Consider the following 24978-nt stretch of genomic DNA (forward strand, 5'->3'; position numbering starts at 1 on the left):
TTATCACTCTCATCACTTAGAAAATTCCAAGCATTTTAAGAGCTGTGTGCCACAGATGGGGACAAAGATCAAATATATATTTCTTATTATAAATTATAGTTATCAAAAGGGTCATGAAAATGCTCAGGAATCAGATAGCATTGATGAACATGCAACATGTGAATGTACTAAAATCACTGAATTGCACAATATAATATGGTTAAATGGTGGATTTTATGGTATATGAATTTAGCTCGAAATTTTTAAAAAAGAATAAATTGGATTTTAGTAGTGAAAAATGCAACAACAATTACTAAATGGATGGACTAAGGAGCAAAATGGAAAGAATAAAAAAGTCAATGAGCCTGCAGCTAGAATAATAGAATTATACAATCTGAATAAGAGAGAGAAAATAGAGAAAAATGACAAGAGCTTCAGGGACCTATGGTACTATAATCTCTATATCTACATCTATGTCTATCTCAATCATAGCAGCTGAGTCACAGAAGAGTAGGCTAAAAAATATTTGAAGAAATAACTGCAGATTTTCCATAATTTGGCAAAAGACATAAACCTAAAATTAGAACAGGATAAACCAGAGAAATAAATTACAAGACATGTCATAGCCAGTCTTGTGAAAACTGAAGACAAAGAAAATCTCTTGAAAGCAGCTAAAGAGAAACAACTGTTTATTTATTGAGATGAGAAATATTCAGATCTGGCCTCATTTCACATCAGAAATTATAGATACCAGAAACAACAAGGTCCTACTGTGTAGCACAGGGATTACATTCAATATCTTATAATAAACCATAATGGAAAAGAATATGAAAAAGAATATATATATGTATACTTGAATAACTTTGCTGTAGAGCAGAAAATACACAACACTGTAAATCAACTATACTTCAATAAAATAAATTTTAAAAACAAAAAAGAAATTATATATATCAGAAGGAGGTAAACACATTTTTATAAGTGCTGAAAGAAAAGAACTGTCAACTCAGAATTTTATACTTAGAAAAATAGCACTTGGGTATGAGTGAACAGACCTGCCCTAAAAAATTTCTAAAAGGAGTTCCACAAACACAATGGAAATAATAAAAGAATAAACTTTGTAACGTTAGGAAGGAAGAAATAGCAATGAAAATAGAAAAAATTATGTATATGGGCAATAAAATAGATTTTCCTTTTCTTGAGATTTCTAAATCATGTTTGAAGCAGAAATTATAATACCATCTAATATTATCTAAATATGTACAGAAAATATTTAAGCCATTTTTTTATAAATGGAGAGGGCAAAGAGGCATAAAAGAAGATAAGTTTTCTATACTTCAGTCAAATTGGTAAAATGTCAACATTGTAGATGTGCTAAATTATTTATATATAACATAATATTAGAAGAAGCACTAAAACGCTATGTAAGGAGATATATTCAAGAATACTGGAGATAAATGAAAATGCAATTCCAAAAAAATATTTAAGTGACCTACAGAGAAACAGGAAATAGAAAACACAGAAACAAAAACACAGAGATACTAAGCAGAAAACAAAACATAAAACAGCAGAATTAAAATTTAACATAGCAATAATAACATTAAATGTAAACTGTTTAAATATATTGATTAAAAGATAGAGATCAGGTGGAAAAAGCACATGACCTAATTACACACTTTATACAAGAAACTCATTTCAAGGATATTGTTATAAGTAGGGTGAAAATACTGGCAAAAAAATACTGTAAAATCATTAATCAAAAATAAGCACGAGTGGCTATGTTAATATGAGATAAAATTTACTTCATAACAAAAAAAATTACCAAGGATAGGGAGGTACATTTTACAGTGATGAATGAGTCAATCTATCAAAGTGATACAGTAATCTTAAATGAATATGCACTGAACAACTGACTGAAAGATACGTGAAGCAAAAACAGATAAAACTGAAAGGATAAATAGATGAATTAAGAATTATACTTGGAGACTTCAACACCCCTCTCAAAATTTATCCAAGATAGGGCATGTCTTAATCACAAAACAAACCTTAACTAATTTCAATAAATTGCAATGAGATAGATTCTGATTTCTAATCACAGTGAAATCAAATTAGGGGAAAAAAATAATAGAAATACAACAGGAAAATCTCCAAACACATGGAAAATAAATCATACATTTTAAAATAATCTACCAGTCAAAGAAAGAGTTTCAAAGTTAGTGACAAAAATACATAGAACTGATTGAAAATACAAGATAACAATATATGTAGGACACAACTATATCATTTCTGATAGGGAAATTTATACCACTTAAGACTTACGTTAGAAAAAGAGGAAATATCTTAAATCAGTAATCTAATCTCCTACTTCAAGAGACTAGAAAAATAAGAACAAAATAAATGCAATGTAGGGATAAGAAATAATAGAGAGAAGAAATCAAAAAATTAAACCTGAAATAGAGAAAATCAATGTGTCAAAGGTTTGTTCTTTAGTAAAAGTCAATAAAGTTGATAAACCTTTAGAAAGACTAACAAACATAAGAATGAAGTAATAACTCTCAAATTAGGAAGGGAATGGGGATATAATAACAGATCCTAAGCCATTTCCATTCCTTGAAAATCACAAATTCACAAAATCAATCAAAAGGAAATAGACATTCTGACTAGACTCATTATCTCTAAAGAAATTAAATTTCTAATTTAAAATCTTCCGGATACATATACCTTGGCTCACATGCTTTCACTAGAGAATCACACACACACTTAAAGAAGAGTAACCATAAATTTTACAAAAACTTTTCCAGAAAATAGGTCAGTAGGAAACTCTTCCCAACTCATTTGATGAAATTACTATTATTCTGATTCTATAATCAGACAAAGATAGTGCAAAAAGGAAAGCTACAGAACAATATCTCTCAGGAACGTAGATGCAAAAATCCTCAAGACAATATTACCAAATCAAATCCAGTAATGTATAAAAAATATATATACTATGAATAAATGGAGTTTCTTCCAGGTATGCAAGGCTAGTTCAATATTCAAAAATTGATCAGTGTAATCAACCATATTAATAGGATATAGAAGAAAAAATCATGCGATCATAATTAACTGAAACAAAAAAATAATTTGACAAAATCAATACCCATTTATTAAAAAAAACCCTCAGCAAACTAAGAATAAAGGAGAATTTCTCAAAGTTAATAGGATTATCTACAGTGAACATCATATTTAATGGTGAGATGCTAAACATTTTCTATGATTGGACTCATTCTAGGACATCTACTCTCAACAATACATTCAACATAATACTGGAAGTTCTATTTACTGAACTAAGGCAAGTAAAAGAAAAGGCGTATATATTGGAAAGTACTGATTAAAAAAATCTGCATATGCATGTGATATTGTTGTCTCATTAGAAAATCCCAAAATCTACCAAAAAAAAAAATTCTTAAAAGTAATAAGTAAGTTTGGCAAGTTTGCCGGACAATTTATCAAAATGCAAAAATTAATTGCCTTTCTATAGGCTAATAACAGTCTCATGGAAACCAAAATTAAACATGTAAAAATATCTACAATTCCTCTGAAGAAAAGGGCATGGGTATAAATTTAAGAAAACAGGTACGGCATCTGTAACATGAACATTTCAAAATGTAAATTAAAGAAATCAAAGAAGCTCTAAATCAATGGAGAGAAACACTGTGTTCATGGATTAGAAGATTTAACAGAGTAATAATCTTAATTATTTCCAAGCTGATCCATATGTGTAATGCAATTTCTACCAGAATCTTAGCAATATATTTTTAGACACAGACAAGCTTATTTTAAAACTTGTGTGGGAGGTATAGGTCCTAGAATTATTCAAATAATTTTGAAAAAAGAAGAATATAATGGAGAAATTTCTTTACCCAACATCAAGGCTTATTAGACAGCTACAGCAACCAAGACAATGTGGTACTACTGGCAAAACAGACAAAAAGACCAAAGGAAAAAAAATAGAGAACCCAAAAGTTGACCAACATATATTTGTCCAACTGACTTTTTTTATAAGGGTACCAAAGCAATTTAATAAGGGAAGGAGCACCTTTTCAACAAATGATGCTGAAGCAATTGGGTGTCTAAATTAGTCTCAACTTAAATTTTATGCCTGTATATAATTTAAATAACAATTTTAACTAAAATGTAGAACTATAAAATGTTTAAATAAAAACTGGAGAAAAATCTTTTGGACCTAAGGCTAGGTGAAAAGTTCTTAGAATTGAAATTAAAACCACAATCCAAAAAAGGAAAAGTTGACAAATTGAACATCAAAATGAAAAAACAAAACAAAACAAAAAACTTTTGCCTTGTTAAAGACCCTGTGAAGAAAATAAAAGGATAAACTAGGTACTGGAAAAAAGTATTTTCAAAGCACATTTTGACAAAGGAATTGCATCTAGAATGTATAAAGGCTCTCAAAACTTAGTAAAAACAAAACAAAACAAAAACAAAAATATGATGAAAAAATGGGTAAAATAAATGAATAAACATTTCACTGAAGAGGCTACATGGATGGAAAATAAGCCCATAAAAATATGTTCAACATCATTTTCCATAAAGGAAATTCAAATTAAGAACAAAAATTAGGTATCAGTACCTCCTACCAAAATAACTAAAATTGAAAAAAAAAATTGTGGAAATACCACATGGTGGTAAAGATGTAGAGAAAATGGATCATTCATGAAATGCTTCAAGGAATGTAAAATGGTCCAGCCACTCTAAAATACAGGTTGCAGTTTCTTCAAAAAAAAAAAAAAATCTAAACATGCACTTCCCATGTGATCCAGCAATTGCACTGCTGGGCATTTATTTCTAACAAATGAAATATTATGTTCACACAAAATTTGTCAACAAATGTTTACAGCAGCTCCATTTGTAAGAATCGCAAACTGGAATGTTTAAATGGTGAATGGGGACTTCTTTGGTGGCACAGTGGTTAAGAATCTGCTTGCCAATTCAGGGGACACGGGTACGAGCCCTGGTCCAGGAAGATCCCAAATGCCGCGGAGCAACTAAACCCATGTGCTGCAACTACTGAGCCTGCGCTCTAGAGCCTGAGAGCTACAACTACTGAGCCCACGTGCCACAACTACTGAAGCCTGTGCACCTAGAGCTCGTGCTCCACAACAAAGAGAAGCCACTGCAGTGAGAAGCCCGTGCACCACAACGAACAGTAGCCTCCGCTTGCTGCAACTAGAGAAAGCCCGCGCGCAGCAATGAAGACCCAACACAGCCAAAAATAAATATATTAATTAATTAATTAAGAAAAAATAAAGGGTGAATGGTTAAATAAACAGTGGTACATCCATGTCTTTAAATCCTACTCATCAAGAGAGACTACTGATACACATAACAGCCTGGGTAGATTCAGTCTGAATAAAAAGCCAGTCTTCAAAATGTTACATGCTATTTGATTCTGCTTATATAGCATTCTTGAAATGACAAAATTATAGAGGTAAGAGGGTTGGAGGTGGTGGTGGAGACAGGCGTCTGTTATTATAAGAAAGCAACATGTGTGATCCTTGTGATGAAACTGTTCTGTATCTTGACTTACATGCTGGGCACATAAATGTAAATATAATAAAATAGCATAGCACTAAACACGAACACACAATTAACACATGTAAAACTGGTGGACTTCCAGCCCGAGAGGCTTGTCTGCTCACCCGCCGGGGCCGGCGGGGTCTGGGAGCTGAGGCTCGGGCTTCGGTCGGATCGCAGGGAGAGGACTGGGGTTGGCGGCGTGAACACAGCCTGAAGGGGTTAGTGCACAACAGCTAGCCGGGAGGGAGTCCGGGAGAAAGTCTGCAGCTGCCGAAGAGGCAAGAGACTTTTTCTTCCCTCTTTGTTTCCTGGTGCGTGAGGAGAGGGGATTCAGAGCGCCGCCTAAACGAGCTCCAGAGATGGGCGCGAGCCCCGGCTATCAGGGCGGATCCCACAGCAACAGGGGCGCAGAGAGAAAAGTGGAGAGATTCCGGCACAGAGGAGCGGTGTCGACCTGCACTCACCAGCCCGAGAGGCTTGTCTGCTCACCCGCCTGGGCGGGCGGGCAGGGGCTGGGAGCTGAGGCTCGGGCTTCGGTTGGATCTCAGGGAGAGGACTGGGGTTGGCGGCATGAACACAGCCTGAAGGGGTTAGCGCACCCCTTTGCGACCACCTAGAGGGGTGGGATAGGGAGAGTGGGAAGGAGACACAAGAGGGAGGAGATATGGGGATATATGTATATGTATAGCTGACTCACTTTGTTATAAAGCAGAAACTAACACACCACTGTAAAGCAATTATATTCCAATAAAGATGTTAAAAAAAATGAAAGCATAATAATGATATGGCAGTATCCATAACTAGATGAAGTGAAAAATGCTTCTCACTGCTCCCTCTTTTGTAACTCTTTGCCCTTTTATCCAATCTTGCATGATGTGTTGAGCATTTAAACGTATTGACTGACAGTTTTAAGAACAATAGCAAATAAAAGAAAGGAAAGTTCCAATGCTTCTAAGTAATTCTTATGAAAAAGCAGAGCTTTTGAAATTTCTCTATCTTGGTGTATAAGTTCTATGGCTTTTCTCAAACAGACTGTGTAAACTTGTTTTCAACTAAGGACTCAAAGTTTTGAGGAGGTATAAATGTTTGCTGTTTTGGAAATTTGTATTTGGAATTGCATACATCCTAATTTTTAAAAAAGCAATAGAACAAGAAGAACAAAACAAAACAATTACCCTGGACTCTTATGGTGCTTACTTTGTGTTTGTTATTTGAAAACATTTGGCATTTGGAAATCATGGAATGTGAGATACTTTTTGAGTTGTATTTAGTATTCAAACTGAAAACTGGCTATCATCATAAAACATTTTTTCTCAAAATTATGATCCTATGAGTGGGTGCATTGGAGCTGGAGCTCTGAGGAAGAACAAAATAGTAGATAATGTGAATTCTGGCATTTTTAGCCTATCTGTAATATAGACCTCTTTCACCTCTGTTTAAAAAATAGACTTGACTAATTGCTGACTTAACGAATCTGATACATTAAGTTTCTTTTTCATTATGGAATTATTTCTTGAAGAATAACAGGACAAATAGAATGACTTATTTCCCACTTCATTCAGAAAAATGATACAAAGCTCAAGCGGTTTATATGATTGGAAAAAGAAAAACCTTACTAAATTTGATTAGAGCCACTCCCATATTTTCTCATTTTCTTTTAATACAATATTTGTCTTACTAAAGTGCTTAACAGAAATGTAAATGTCGATAAGGAAATGAAACCATAGCCAAAAACATAATGGAAAAAAGTGTCTCCAGACTAGAAAATGAGACTTGGGTCAAAAAAATATGCAACTGTTTTTCCCAATAAGAATGTGTAGTTTCAGACCTTTCCATGAACAGTTGACTCAGATTCTCATGTAAGCACGCTTGTGTTTTTAGAATGCTATGATTTCAGAAACGAGGTTCAAAAATTTATACCTAGAGCAATTTATAACAGGACAGCATGTGGAGCTCTGTAGACCAGCTCCCCAGTGATTTGGTGAAAAATTTTAACGAAAGATAATAACTCAATGTCTCTAGAAATGGTTTTAAAGGAATACAGAAAATGAAGAAACATCTATTCAAGAAAGTTTGTGAAAATTCAGAAAAAAAAATGTGAATCTGTAATATTTAAACCAAGATTGCTCCTTCATGCCACCTCTCAGCTTAGCAAGATGAAATGAACACTCCAGACTAGTGTACCTAAGAAACCAGGGCTCCCTCTCCTGCCAGCTCTCATCCAGGGGCTTTATTCTTGGGAAGATTAAGACATTAACATGTTTCAGCCCGTCCTGTTACCTATTGGTGTGCACAAGTTCAGGGTTTGTATGGTTGAAAGATGGGGCTCTCTACTTCCGTCCAGCCTCCACTTATGGAATAGAAACTCTACCTTACTCACAGCACCATGAGAACACTGGATCCCTAAACAACCATGCCTTGGGTTGTAAGCCTGGTTCCATGGCAAACAAAACAAGCCAAGAAGACCTTAGGCTATTGTCCACACCCTTCCACCCACTGAATGATTAAAAATTAAAGACGGGGTGTCACAGAGAAAAGTGTGCCATTGTTCCCACTTCCAGATCCCTAGCCTTGGCTCTGAGATTTCACCTGGAGTGAGAAACAGGACATAAAACAGATAGCTCCTAATCTCTTCCCAAAGGAACCAATTGAATTTACAGTACAACAGGACCTAGAGAATTTCAAGACTAAGGATACTCAGCAAACACTGAGTTGAACTGAAAGGCAATTGCGAGGAAATTCCTAGACTTACTGAAGATACAGGACAAATTGTAGGCTGGCTAATTTGAAAGAGAGAACCACTGGAAGACATTTGGGAGGAGCCTTCATGGGGTCAGAAGAAATACCAAATACCTTGTGGAAGAATAATTTAATGAATTTGAAGATAGATCCATAGATATTATGCAATCTGAAGAACAGAGAGAAAAAATAATGAAGAGAAATAAATGGAGGTTCAGAGAAATGTGGGGCAGTATTGAACGCACCACATATATACAAGAAGAGTACCAGAGGTCAGTAGACAAAGAAGGGAGCAGACAAAATATCTGAAGGAATAGACTGAAAACTTTTCAAAATATATTGAACAAACAATATGTACATCCAAAAAGCTTAATGAATGCAAAGTAGGATAAATGCAGAGATCCACAGACACCTCATAATAAATGTACTGAAAGTCAAAGACAAGGAGAAACTCTTGAAAGCAGCTGGAGATGAAGGGCTCATCACTTACAAAGGAATCTGTTAATAAAGATAACAGCTCACTTCTTAGAAACATTGTAGGCCAGAGGATGTAGGATAACCTACTCAAAAATATCAAAGAAAAAACTGTCAGGTAGCAAATCTATCTTTCAAAACTGAAGGCAAAATTAATACATTTCCAGGTAAAAACTGAGAGCATTTGCTGCTAGTATACCTAACTTATTAATACAAGCAATATTAAAAGAAGTTCTTCAGGCTAAAGCAAGTGACTCAAGATATTAATTTGAATCACACAAAAATATGAAGAGCACCAGTAAAAGAAATGATATACTTATAAAATACAGCATAAATATAAAACCTCTCTACCTAATTTAAAAACCTATTGCATAAAATAATATGTATATAGTGTATCATTGGGTCTATAACATACAGAACTTAATTTATTTATAAAATATTTGCCAATAAAAACACAAAAGACATAGGTGGGAGCAAAATAAAGAAATGACTACAAATGGTATAGTAATAATTATAAGACTATATTGTTGCATTTGTAATGTTAATAGATGTAATATATATAACAAAATATCATAAAAGGAGCATAAAGTAATAAAGATATATTGGACTTACATTTCTTCATCCACTGAAAGTAAGCTAGTATAAATCTGATGCCAAAGATATATATGAAGTGAAATACATATGGTAAGCCCTAGGTCAGGCACTAAAAGAATGATTAAAAAATAAAGTGAAAAAAATAATTAAGGTAAAATGCTTCATGGGAAAATATTCGCAATACAAATAAAGCAGTAAAGGAGAGATAGAGGAACACAACAAAATGCTGAAAAAACTGGACAGCTACATGTAAAAAATAATATTAGAACGTTTTCTCACACCATATACAAAAATAAACTCAAATGGATTAAATATCTAAATATAAGACTGGAAACCTTAAAACTCCTAGAAGAAAACTTAGAGCATACTTTGACATAAATAGTAGCAATAATTTGGGGGATCTGTCTTCTAAGGCAAAATAAACAAAAGCAAAAATAAACAAATGGAACCTACTTAAACGTAAAAGCTTCTACACAGCAAAAAAGTCATCAACAAAATGAAAAGACAACCTAATGAATGGGAGAAAATATTTACAAATGATATGAACCATAAGGGGGTAAAATCCAAAATATATAAACAGTTCATACAATTCAACATCAAAAAACAAAAAACCTGAATAAAAAATGGGCAGAAGACCTGATTAGACACTTTTCCAAAGAAGACAAACAGATGGCCAACAGGTACATGAAAAGATGCTCAACATTGTTAGTCAGAAATACAAATCAAAAACACGATGAGACATGACCTCACACCTGTCAGAATGGCTGTCATCAAAAAGCCACATATAACAAATATTGGTGAGGATGTGGAGAAAAGGGAACCCTGGTACACTATTGGTGGAAATGTCAATTGGTACAGCCACTATGGAAAACAGTATGGAGGTTCCTCAAAAAAATAAAAATAGAACTACTGTATGACCCAGCAATTTCACTCTTGTGTATATATTTGAAGAAAACAAAACACTAGTTTGAAAAGATATATTCACGCCAATGTTCATAGAAGCATTATTTACAATAGGCAGTATATGGAAGCAATCTAACTGTCCATCAATAGATGAATGTATAAAGAATATGTGGTGAAGATGGCGGAAGAGTAAGACGCGGAGATCACCTTCCTTCCCACAGATACATGAGAAATACATCTACACGTGGAACTGCTCCTACAGAACACCCACTGAACGCTGGCAGAAGACCTCAGACCTCCCAAAAGGCAAGAAAATCCCCACGTACTTGGGTAGGGCAAAAGAAAAAAGAAATAACAGAGACAAAAGAATAGGGACGGTACCTGCACCTGTGGGAGGGAGCCGTGAAGGAGGAAAGGTTTCCACGCACTAGGAAGCCCCTTCACGGGCAGACACTGCGGGTGGCAGAGGGGGGAAGCTTCGGAGCCACGGAGGAGAGTGCAGCCACAGGGGTGCGGAGGGCAAAGCGGAGAGACTCCCGCACAGAGGCTCGGCGCCGAGCAGCACTCACCAGCCCGAGAGGCTTGTCTGCTCACCTGCCTGGGCGGGCGGGCGGGGGCTGGGAGCTGAGGCTCGGTCGGTTGGATCGCAGGAAGAGGACTGGGGTTGACGGCATGAACACAGCCTGAAGGGGTTAGCGCACCACAGCTGGCTGGGAGGGAGTCAGGGAAAAAGTCTGGAGGTGCCGAAGAGGCAAGAGACTTTTTCTTGCCTCTTTGTTTCGCGGCGCGCAAGGAGAGGGGATTCAGAGCGCCGCCTAAATGAACTCCAGAGACGGGCGCGAGCCGCAGCGATCAGCGCGGACCCCAGAGACGGGCATGAGACGCTAAGGCTGCTGCTGCCGCCACCAAAAAGCCTGTGTGAGAGCACAGGTCACTCTCCACACCGCCCCTCCCGGGAGCCGGTGCAGCCCGCCACGGCCAGGCTCCCGTGATCCGGGGACAACTTCCCCAGAAGAACGCATGGCGCGCCTCGGGCTGGTGCAACGTCACGCCGGCCTCTGCCGCCGCAGGCTCGCCCCGCATCCGTATCCCTCCCTCCCCCTGGTCTGAGTGAGCCAGAGCCCCCGAAGCAGCTGCTCCTTTAACCCCGTTCTGTCTGGGCGGGGAACAGATGCCCTCAGGCGACCTACACGCAGAGGCGGGTCCAAATCGAAAGCTGAACCCCCGGAGCTGTGCGAACAAAGAAGAGAAAGGGAAATCTCTCCCAGCAGCCTCAGAAACAGCGGATTAAAACTCCACAAACAACTTGATGTGCCTGCATCTGTTGAATACCTGAATAGACAACGAATCATCCCAAATTCAGGAGGTGGACTTTGGGAGCAGGATATATTAATTTTTCCCCTTTTCCTTTTTCTGTGAGTGTATATGTATATGCTTCTGGGTGAGATTTTGTCTGTATAGCTTTGCTTTATAATAGCTTTATTTTACTTCACTATATTTTATCCTCTTTCTTTCTTTCTTTCTATTTTTTCTCCCTTTTACTCTGAGCCGTGTGGATGAAAGGCTCTTGGTGCTCCAGCCAGGCATCAGGGCTGTGCCTCTGAGGTGGGAGAGCCAACTTCAGGACACTGGTCCACAAGAGACCTCCCAGCTCCATGTAATACCAAACGGCGAAAATCTCTCAGAGATCTCCATCTCAACATCAAGACCCAGCTTCACTCAACGACCAGCAAGCTACAGTGCTGGACACCCTATGCCAAACAACTAGCAAAACAGGAACACAGCCCCATCCATTAGCAGAGAGGCTGCCTAAAATCATAATAAGGCCACAGACACCCCAAAATACACCACCAGACGTGGACGTGCCCACCAGAAAGACAAGATCCAGCCTCATCCACCAGAACACAGGCACTAGTTCCCTCCACCAGGAAGACTACACAACCCACTGAACCAACCTTAGCCACTGGAGACAGATACCAAAAACAATGGGAACTACGAACCTGCAGCCTGTGAAAAGGAGACCCCAAACACAGTAAGATAAGCAAAATGAGATGACAGAAAAACACACAGCAGATGAAGGAGCAGGGTCAAAACACACCAGACCTAACAAATGAAGAGGAAATAGGTAGTCTACCTGAAAAAGAATTCAGAATAATGATAGTAAGGATGATCCAAAATCTTGGAAATAGAATAGACAAAATGCAAGAAACATTTAACAAGGACGTAGAAGAACTAAAGAGGAACCAAGCAACGATGAAAAACACAATAAATGAAATTAAAAATACTCTAGATGGGATCAATAGCAGAATAACTGAGGCAGAAGAACGGATAAGTGACCTGGAAGATAAAATGGTGGAAATAACTACTGCAGAGCAGGATAAAGAAAAAAGAAAGAAAAGAACTGAGGACAGTCTCAGAGACCTCTGGGACAACATTAAATGCACCAACATTCGAATTATAGGGGTCCCAGAAGAAGAAGAGAAAAAGAAAGGGACTGAGAAAATATTTGAAGAGATTATAGTTGAAAACTTCCCTAATATGGGAAAGGAAATAGTTAATCAAGTCCTGGAAGCACAGAGAGTCCCATACAGGATAAATCCAAGGAGAAACATGCCAAGACACATATTAATCAAACTGTCAAAAATTAAATATAAAGAAAACATATTAAAAGCAGCAAGGGAAAAACAACAAATAACACACAAGGGAATCCCCATAAGGTTAACAGCTGATCTTTCAGCAGAAACTCTGCAAGCCAGAAGGGAGTGGCAGGATATACTTAAAGTGATGAAGGAGAAAAACCTACAACCAAGATAAATCTACCCAGCAAGGATCTCATTCAGATTTGATGGAGAAATTAAAACGTTTACAGACAAGCAAAAGCTGAGAGAGTTCAGCACCACCAAACCAGCTTTACAACAAATGCTAAAGGAACTTCTCTAGACAAGAAACACAAGAAAAGGAAAACACCTACAATAACAAACCCAAAACATTTAAGAAAATGGGAATAGGAACATACATATCGATAATTACCTTAAATGTAAATGGATTAATTGCTCCCACCAAAAGACACAGACTGGCTGAATGGATACAAAAACAAGACCCATATATATGCTGTCTACAAGAGACCCACTTCAGACCTAGAGACACATACAGACTGAAAGTGAGGGGATGGAAAAAGATATTCCATGCAAATGGAAATCAAAAGAAAGCTGGAGTAGCAATTCTCATATCAGACAAAATAGACTTTAAAATAAAGACTATTACAAGAGACAAAGAAGGACACTATATAATGATCAAGGGATCGATCCAAGAGGAAGGTATAACAATTGTAAATATTTATGCACCCAACATAGGAGCACCTCAATACATAAGGCAAATACTAACAGCCATAAAAGGGGAAATCGACAGCAACACAATCATAGTAGGGGACTTTAACACCCCACTTTCACCAATGGACAGATCATCCAACATGAAAATAAATAAGGAAACACAAGCTGTAAATGATACATTAAACAAGATGGACTTAATTGATATTTATAGGACATTCCACCCAAAAACAACAGAATACACATTTTTCTCAAGTGCTCATGGAACATTCTCCAGGATAGATCATATCTTGGGTCACAAATCAAGCCTTGGTAAATTTAAAAAAATTGAAATCGTATCAAGTATCTTTTCCAACCATAACGCTATGAGACTAGATATCAATTACAGGAAAAGATCTGTAAAAAATACAAACACATGGAGGCTACACAATACACTACTTAATAACGAAGTGATCACTGAAGAAATCAAAGGGGAAATCAAAAAATACCTAGAAACAAATGACAATGGAGACACAATGACCCAAAAACTATGGGACGCAGCAAAAGCAGTGCTAAGAGGGAAGTTTATAGCAATACAAGCCTACCTCAAGAAACAGGAAACATCTCGAATAAACAACCTAACCTTGCACCTGAAGCAATTAGAGAAAGAAGAACAAAAAAACCCCAAAGCTAGCAGAAGGAAAGAAATCATAAAGATCAGATCAGAAATAAATGAAAAAGAAATGAAGGAAACAATAGCAAAAATCAATGAAACTAAAAGCTGGTTCTTTGAGAAGATAAACAAAATTGATAAACCATTAGCCAGACTCATCAAGAGAAAAAGAAAAAGACTCAAATCAATAGAATTAGAAATGAAAAAGGAGAAGTAACCACTGGCACTGCAGAAATACAAACGATCATGAGAGATTACTACTAGCAACTCTATGCCAATAAATGGACAACCTGGAAGAAACGGACAGATTCTTAGAAATGCACAACCTGCCGAGACTGAACCAGGAAGAAATAGAAAATATGAACAGACCAATCACAAGCACTGAAATTGAAACTGTGATTAAAAATATTCCAACAAACAAAAGCCTAGGACCAGATGGCTTCACAGGCGAATTCTATCAAACATTTAGAGAAGAGCTAACACCTGTCCTTCTCAAACTCTTCCAAAATATTGCAGAGGGAGGAACACTCCCCAACTCATTGTACGAGGCCACCATCACCCTGATACCAAAACCAGACAAAGATGTCACAAAGAAAGAAAACTACAGGCCAATATCACTGATGAACATAGATGCAAAAATCCTCAACAAAATACTAGCAAACAGAATCCAACAGGACATTAAAAGGATCATACACCATGATCAAGTGGGGTTTATCCCAGGAATGCAAGGATTCTTCAATATACGCAAATCAATCAACGTGATACACCATATTAACAAATTGAAGGAGAAAAACCATATGATCATCTCAATAGATGCAGAGAAAGCTTTCAACAAAATTCAACACCCATTTATGATAAAAGCCCTGCAGAAAGTAGCATAGAGGGCAGTTTCCTCAACATAATAAAGGCCATATATGACAAACCCACAGCCAATATTGTCCTCAATGGTGAAAAACTGAAACCATTTCCACTAAGATCAGGAACAAGACAAGGTTGCCCACTCTCACCACTATTATTCAACATAGTTTTGGAAGTGTTAGCCACAGCAATCAGAGACGAAAAAGAAATAAAAGGAATCCAAATCGGAAAAGAAGAAGTAAAGCTGTCACTGTTTGCAGATGACATGATACTATACATAGAGAATCCTAAAGATGCTACCAGAAAACTACTAGAGCTAATCAATGAATTTGGTAAAGTAGCAGGATACAAAATTAATGCACAGAAATCTCTTGCATTTCTATACACTAATGACGAAAAATCTGAAAGTGAAATTAAGAAAACACTCCCGTTTACCATTGCAACAAAAAGAATAAACTATCTAGGAATAAACGTACCTAAGGAGACAAAAGACCTGTATGCAGAAAATTATAAGAAACTGATGAAAGAAATTAAAGATGATACAAATAGATGGAGAGATATACCATGTTCTTGGATTGGAAGAATCAACATTGTGAAAATGACTCTACTACCCAAAGCAATCTACAGATTCAATGCAATCCCTATCAAACTACCACTGGCATTTTTCACAGAACTAGAACTAAAAATTTCACAATTTGTATGGAAACACAAAAGACCCCGAATAGCCAAAGCAATCTTGAGAACGAAAAATGGAGCTGGAGGAATCAGGCTCCCGGACTTCAGACTATAGTACAAAGCTACAGTAATCAAGACAGTTTGGTACTGGCACAAAAACAGAAATATAGATCAATGGAACAGGATAGAAAGCCCAGAGATAAACCCATGCACATATGGTCACCTTATCTTTGATAAAGGAGGCAAGCATATACAGTGGAGAAAAGACAGCCTCTTCAATAAGTGGTGCTGGGAAAATTGGACAGATACATGTAAAAGTATGAAATTAGAACACTCCCTGACACCATACACAAAAATAAACTCAAAATGGATTAAAGACCTAAGTGTAAGGCCAGACACTATCAAACTCTTAGAGGAAAACATAGGCAGAACACTCTATGACATAAATCACAGCAAGATTCTTTTTGACCCAGCTCCTAGAGAAATGGAAATAAAAACAAAAATAAACAAATGGGACCTAATGAAACTTAAAAGCTTTTGCACAGCAAAGGAAACCATAAACAAGACCAAAAGACAACCCTCAGAATGGGAGAAAATATTTGCAAATGAAGCAACTGACAAAGGATTAATCTCCAAGATTTACAAGCAGCTCATGCAGCTCAATAACAAAAAAACGAACAACCCAATCCAAAAATGGGCAGAAGACCTAAATAGACATTTCTCCAAAGAAGATATACCGAATGCCAACAAACACATGAAAGAATGCTCAACATCATTAATCATTAGAGAAATGCAAATCAAAACTACAATGAGATATCATCTCACACCGGTCAGATTGGCCATCATCAAAAAATCTAGAAACAATAAATGCTGGAGAGGGTGTGGAGGAAAGGGAACACTCTTGCACTGTTGGTGGGAATGTAAATTGATACAGCCACTATGGAGAACAGTATGGAGGTTCCTTAAGAAACTAAAAATAGAACTACCATACGACCCAGCAATCCCACTACTGGGCATATACCCTGAGAAAACCATAGTTCAAAAAGAGTCATGTACCAAAATGTTCATTGCAGCTCTATTTACAATAGCCAGGACATGGAAGCAACCTACGTGTCCATCATCGGATGAATGGATAAAGAAGATGTGCCACATATATACAATGGAATATTACTCAGCCATAAAAAGAAATGAAATGGAGGTATTTATAATGAGGTGGATGGAGTTAGAGTCTGTCATACAGAGTGAAGTAAGTCAGAAAGAGAAAAACAAATACAGTATGCTAACACATATATATGGAATCTAAGGAAAAAAAAAAAAAGGCCATGAAGAACCTAGAGGCAAGACGGGAATAAAGACACAGACCTACTAGAGAATGGACTTGAGGATATGGGGAGGGGGAAGGGTGAGATGTGACAGGGTAAGAGAGTGTCATGGACATATATACACTACCAAATGTACAATAGATAGCTAGTGGGAAGCAGCTGCATAGCACAGGGAGATCAGCTCGGTGCTTTGTGACCACCTAGAGGGGTGGGATGGGGAGGGTGGGAGGGAGGGAGATGCAAGAGGGAAGAAATATGGTAACATATGTATATGTATAACTGATTCACTTTGTTATAAAGCAGAAACTAACACACCATTGTAAAGCAATTATACTTCAATAAAGATGTTTAAAAAAAAAACTGGTGGACTTGAGTAAGGTCAAAGGATTTCTAAAATGCCAATATTCTTATTGTTATTTATAGTATAGGGCCCTTTCTGTGTTATTTCTTATAGCTCATGTGATTCTACAACTATTCTAAAACAAAAAGCTTAAAAAATTAATAGAAACAAAATAGTGAAATAGTTCACTGATTTAGGGATAATAAGAAAATATAAAAAGGAAATCTGAATTATTTTCCTTTTCCTTAGTATTATGAAGTCTATTTCTTCAAAGACATATACCTCCTTAAGTACATGGGAACACATCTAAATATTTTCCATTTATACCACTGTGGACTTGATCCTTAAAAGCATTGTTCTGGAAAAGTCATTTTTTTCTGAAGAGAAATGAATGTTTCTTGTATAATTCAATCCTATTTGCAGAAAATGCAACAGGTGTTCTACTTGAATTATAATATTTCAAAATAACAAGAATACTTCTATTAGTGCCTAGCATCCTGATTCCTTAGTACTCAAGTTGAAAAACTTGAAAATTAAAGTTTCATTTAAATTCTTAAAATTTGCCCGTTTACATTTGCATGAAATGGCTTTCTTCTTAACACATTCTATTCAAGCCATCAGCAGATTTGTTGAAAACCCTATCAAGATTCCAAAAGCATTTTTTTTTAAAGAACTAGAAAAAAAATCCTAGAATTTGTGTAGAACCACAAATGACCCTGATTAGACAAAGCAATATTGAGAATAAAGAACATAGCTGGAAGCATCACCATACCCGAAATTTAAACTATATTACAGAGCTATAGTAATCGAAAGAGTATGGTACTGACATCAAAACAGACACACAGACCAATGTAACAGAATTGAGAGCCTGGAAATAAATTCCTGCTTATGTGGCCAACTAATATTTGACAAAGGAGCCAAGAATACTCAAAGGAGAAAAGACAGCCTCTTCAATAAATGGCGCTGGAAAAATAGGATATTCACATGTGAAAGAGTGACTACAGACCACTATCTTTCACCACTCACAAAAATTAACTTGAAATGGATTAAAGACTTGGAAATATAAGACCTGAAACCAAGCAGTTCCTAGAAGAAAACTTAGAGAAAAAGTTTCTTGACATGGGTCTTGGTAATAATTTTTTGGATATGACACCTACAGCAAAAGCAACAAAATAAAAGTAAACAAATGAGACTACATCAAACTAAAAAGCTCCTGCAAAGCAAGAGAAACAATCAACAGAGTGAAAAGGCAGTCTATTGAATAGGCAAAAATATTTTCAAACCACATACCTGATAAGGAGTTAATATCCAAAATATATAAAGAACTCACACAACTGAATAGCAAATAAACAAATCATATAATTTAAAAATGAGCAAAGCACCTGAATAGATATTTTCCCAGAAATACATTAAAATGGCCAAGAAGTACATGAAAAGATGCCCAACATCACTAATCATCATGGAAATGAAAATCAAAACCACAATGAGATATCACCTCATGCCTGTTAGAATGGCTATTATCAAGAAAACAAAAATAACAAATGCTGGTAAGGATATGGAGAAAAAGGAACCCTTGTTTGTGTACTGTTGGTGTGAATGTCAACTGTTATAGCTACCATGGAAAACAGTAGAGAAGTTCCTCAAAAAATTAAAAACAGAACTATCATATGATACAGTAATTCCACTTCTGGGTTTTTTTCCCAAAGAAAACAAAAATAAAATTTTTGAGAAGATATATGTACCCAATATTCTTACAGCATTATTTACAATGGTCAAGACAAAGACAATGTAAGTGTCCATTATGAGATGAATAAAGAAGTTGTGGTATATTCAGTTGACCATTTAACAACAAATGTCTGAACATTACAAGTCCACCTATACTCAGATTTTTTTTCAATAGTAAATACTATGTATTACATGATCCGAGTTTGGTTGAATCCACAGATGCAGAGTGCAGATATGAGAAACCCAGTACAGGGAGGTCGCCATCCCAACCCCTGAGTTGTCTAAGTGTCAATTGTACATATAGTGGCTATTCAGCCATTAAAAAGAAGGACATCCTGTCTTTTGTGACATCATAGATGGGCTTTGAGAGCATTATATAAGTGAAATAAGTCAGACAGAGAAAAACAAATACTGCATAATCTTAATTTTAGATATGGAATCTAAAGAAATCTAACTCAGAGAAAAAGAGATGAGACTTGTGGTTTCCAGAGGTGAGGGGCGGGGAGTGGGGGAATTGGGTGAAGGTGGCCAAAAGGTACAAACTTCCAGTTATAGGATAAATAAGTACTGGGGATGTAATGCACAACATGATGACTGTTAACACTGCTGTATGGTACATTTAAAAGTTGGTAAGAAAGTAAATCCTAAAAGTTCTCATCACACACACACAAAATAAACCTTTTTTGTAACTATATGAAGTGATGGATGTTAACTAAACATATTGTGGTAATTGTTTCACAGTATATGTAAGTCAAGCCATTATGCTCTACACCTTAAACTTATACAGTGTTGGATGTCAATTATATTTCAATAAAACCAGAAGAAAAAAACCCATTCTACTCAGAATATAAGGTACTCACCCATCATTAGGTGGCCATGTGGTTCCCTCATCTCCTTTTTTCTTTATACTGATGGGTAGCTGCAAAATATTATGATATGCCATGTTGGTAATCATAAAAACTTCGTTGTCCAACCAAATGTAAAAGTCTGTTATATCTCAAATACCTCTAAGGCTATGACTACAAAGTATCTTCGCTCTGTGTTTCTACCCAAGTTGGAAACTCTGAAGTATAGTTGTTATTGCAATATTTTGTCATTTTAATTTTTGTTCCAAAGCATGTAAGGTTGAGAAATATTTTTCTCTTGTCCACCCATTTCAAGCAGTAAGAAAGCTAGAGGCTTCTTTAGTAGACAAGATCATGAGGCTATACTTTATTGTGTTGCTTATGATAGTCACAGTATAGCTTCTTTTAGGGTAATTTATTAGCTTGTATACCTGACAAGCACTCCAAATTCTACAACCATAATTTAAATAGATCTGAATTCAACTACCTTATGTGAAAGAGGAACTCAACCTCCTCTATGTCCTCTTATGATCATTTTTAATCTTTCAATTTAATGTATATTTCTTGTGTTTTCTACATGTCATGCACTATACTAGGCACAAACAAATAGTATAAATAGAAAAAGTTCATTGCTAATCTCAAAAATATTTAGAAACTACCTAGGAAAAAAGACCACTGTACAAGTATTTAAAATAAAGTATGGTAAACATAAGAAAAGGAAACCTCTTGCTTTTATGTTGATTACTCTTTAGTCTTATGCCAATCCTGGATCCTAAATTCATAGTTTGTAAATAATACTATATTGAATCAATATGGCAGTTAAATTAAAGACAACCCAGTAATAATCCACATGATCTCTCATGAAATTCTGTTTGAGAAAAAAATAGAAAAAAGGAAAACCCTTTTTAGCTTAATAATATATCTCTTTTGATAGTTACTTTTCAGATTTTTTTGAAGATGGAATTCAAGGCCACAAATATAGTCAGTTTCCTCTAAAAGGTTAATTAATAATCTCTCTGTCAATCTTCAATAAAAAGTAGAACCTACACTATTTAAAAAAATTTTTTATTGGAGTATAGTTGATTTAAAATGTTGTGTTAGTTTCTACAGTACAGCAAAGTGAATCAATTATACATATACATACATACACTCTTTTTTAGATTCTTTTTCCCATATAGGTCATTACAGAGTATTGAGTAGAGTTCCCTGTGCTATATAGTAGGTCCTTATTAGTTACCTATTTTATATATAGTAAGAACCTACACTCTTTTTTCTTATTTTGTTCTTTAGACTGACTCCCTGGATATTTGGTGGAAGGAACTCCAGGCTCCAATTTTTATTGCATCTTCATATGTTAATTTCTAAGAATACATATTTTTGGATTCTTGGTACTAGTAAGGCAGGTACTGGGGATACAAAGGTCATAATGAGGTAGGAATTAGACTGCTTATATTTATATATTGTATTATTTAATCCCACTGTATTATTTAATTAGTTATATTGTTTAATCTTCATAACAACCCCAAGTTTTGATATTTTCCCTGTTTTTCATTACAAAACTAAGGCTATATTACTTAGATTAAAATACAATAAATAAAATAATAAAATGAAATAAAATACCAGAGTAAGTTAATAAGAAAAATTTTCTAGCATAAGAAGTTACTTTTTTTAAACAAGTGACAGACGTGGGATTAAAAACAGAGTTCTGTTTGATGTCAAAATCTTCTTGGTATACTAAATGGCACTGACAGCTTTCAGGTCACATGAAATAAAGACGTCTGCTTTGAAATTTGAAGATTCTAAAATATAGCCAATCAATCTTTCCTGGTGACGTCCTATAATCATTTGCAACTGTATATTTGCTTGGATCCAAATACTTGCCATAATTTTATATCAGTTACTTTCCGTTCCTCCTTAACACAAATGTAAGCAAAGGAGCACCCCTTGGGGCAGAGTGACTTGCCCAAGGACAGAATCCATTTGATGTATTCCGAACTAACACATAAAAAACAATTCAGTAAGAAAAGTGTAAATTGGAAGGAACATTTTTTCTTTTTTGTTTTTGAGGATGAAGTGATTTTTAAAACTCTGTTAACCCTTGCAACTTCTAGGCAGGAGTTTGAGAGCAGTAGATATTTGGGGGGACATTATTCCTTTGCAGTTAGATCAGGTATATATAGATATAATTTACTCATTTACTCTTTTTTTTTTCAGTGTGAAGATGTTGAGTTGTTTTACCGAGTCCTCCTAATTGTTACATGCAGTCGTTCAGATCACTCAGACCTGAATGTTTACAAATTAGGAAAATAATCTGATGACATATTCTAATATTTCTATCTAACTTTATGAAACTTAATAATATTCCACGATGTAACATCTTTGTCTCTCTGACAGAACAAAGTGCGAGCATATCATCCTGAAAACTTAGATTCCCACATCACAGTTCATATGATTCATTCACTTAACAAATGCTTATTGATCACTTTATATATAATATGCTGGGAAGGGGTCTAAAGATGCATTTATATCTCTTGTTTCAACAGTTCTTTAGTTTGGTCTTCCTGGTTTGCACATTTTAATGCCTACACTAAATAAGGCCATGTTTAGTTAAAACAACACTACTATAATTTAATATTATTTACTGAAATTTTAAGAATAAAGTGAATATACATTTTCTTATAAAAGATTTAATTATGTGCCTCAAATAGATATTTACCCATGTAAAGGTAATTACAAACAGACATAGTCCAATCACTACAAAGTATATGTGGAAATTTGAAATTTTCTAATTACAGTATAATTTTTGGAAAAAATATCAGCAGACGACATAATTTTAACTTCATTTTCTTCAGATAACAAGGCTTTATTCTGAATAGTATTAACACGTTTAACTAGCAACTCATGATTCTGAGGTTTCTGGATTATTTAGATTTACCTGTCTTTAAAAATCTGCTTGATGCTAGTGACAAAGTTACAATCGTCTAAAGGTGAATTAACACATTTTAAGAATTGTTGCAATATCGTCAATTCATTTTATGCCTCAATAAGTAAAGAACTCCAAAATTTCAAAGAGAGCTTTGATATGGTCCTGATCTATTCTTCTGAGGAACTGAAAACTTTTTTAAATAGTTGAATTATAAAAACAGTCAAGAAAAAAAAAAAGTTGCTCATGAATGTAAAATTTTTTTTACATTTTGAGTTATTACCAATTTACAAGGTGAAAACCCACTGTTGTAGCAATTAAATTTGTTTATTATCATATATATTATTTTATTAACTTCTTGTTATGTGACATCAATGAAAACATAGCAAGAATTATATTACAATATCACAATATTTTGCAAAAAGCAAACTTTTCCTCATGTTAACATAAACATGATCATCTAGAGAGTTGTTCTGCAACAATCTTATTCTTACTGAGCTTGCTATTCAGAAAAATATATTTCTTGCTACCAAATTTCTCAGCAATGTGACAAGTGTACCCTAGAAATCATGTTAGAGAATAATTTGGGAAGTGCTGTCACAGGACTGCCCGAAGATCATTTGAAGGGGTTTAGGAGGAAAGGTGACAGCTACAGGAGAGTAGCTTTGGACCAGAGACAATGTTTGTTACTATTGGGTTAATGATTAAGGATGCTTGGAGGTTGAAGTGAATGTCATTAACCTCATTCTGCCAATGTTGGTAGCATAGCCAGATAGTATAAAGTGGATGATTACATTTTACACTTTTTTCATAGGACGCTTGAAATATTCTGTAAAAAGCAATGGCCTTCTATGAAGATTAATAAACACAAATGAACACAAAATGAATTCTAGAGTTAACAAGACACTGGCAATGAGAATGAGACCTAATCTCCAATGCAAGTATATTTTAATCAGTCCTTTCTCTGGTTGATCATTTGGTTGCATCCTAGCTTGGCAATTTTGTTCCTAATGCAGAAGACTCAATAGCATTATCTCTGTGTTATTCTTCTGCATGTAGAACTTAAAATAGGAATTACAAATATTTCAGGAATAACTGCTATCCTCACTCACCTTGACAATATCCACTCTTCCACTTGCTCAGGCATTCCTGAATTATTTCTGAACCAGAGTTTCTGTGTCTTCAATACATCTATTTGTTAACATGCTGACTGATTCTACACATTCATTGCTTTCAAATGTCTAATAGATACTATAGAATTTAATATTCGGGGTCTTAATATGTACCTTCATATATAAAGCTGTCATTTTTAGATATGGAAATTAAGACACTTACTAAAATGATTTGGCCAAATTCACAGAGTTGGATAGAGTCTATCAGAGGACATTGAGCAATGCCCACCAGAATTTTAATGTAAAATAAACTTCATTAATATGATGATGTGGAAGATGAAGAAATATGCACCTTATGGCAGAAGATCAAAGCACATTAGATTTCCATTATATATTAACAGTAGTGATATGGATATAGTTATTGCATAAAGTAAAATATAGCAGTAGTAATGGCTTGTTCATTTATTTCTTCAAGAATGTAGATTTACTTATAGCTAGCTAGCTAGCAGTGAGTTTCAGTTTACTGAGGACGATAGCCCAGGAAACAGCTTCTCAGTAGCTTTGAGGAAACTACAGATGAGCATAATATAAAATATACTGATCAGGGCCCACCTGCTATGAATCTTAACTTTGCCTACTATAAATAGTAGTGTTTTAATCCTCTGCAAACCTCCCGACTTCCCTGAGGCTCAAGATGCAGTTGAACTAGATCATTCTTCCCAGCTCTGAGGTATTCTAACTCTCTAGAAGAGAAATCTTCATTTATTTAAAATCCATATACATTTTAGATACAAGGTGCCAATTCAGTGTATTTATTGTGTCAGCTTACCAGCTGTAATTAACTTGAAATATTTTAAGTGACTCAAAAAAAGTGTAAAGTAGGTGAGCCCCTATCTTTATATTTTATTTTCTACTTAGCATTTACCTGGGGTATTAG

Source organism: Eubalaena glacialis, chromosome 9 (genome assembly GCF_028564815.1).
Source record: "Eubalaena glacialis isolate mEubGla1 chromosome 9, mEubGla1.1.hap2.+ XY, whole genome shotgun sequence".
Taxonomy (NCBI): domain Eukaryota; kingdom Metazoa; phylum Chordata; class Mammalia; order Artiodactyla; family Balaenidae; genus Eubalaena; species Eubalaena glacialis.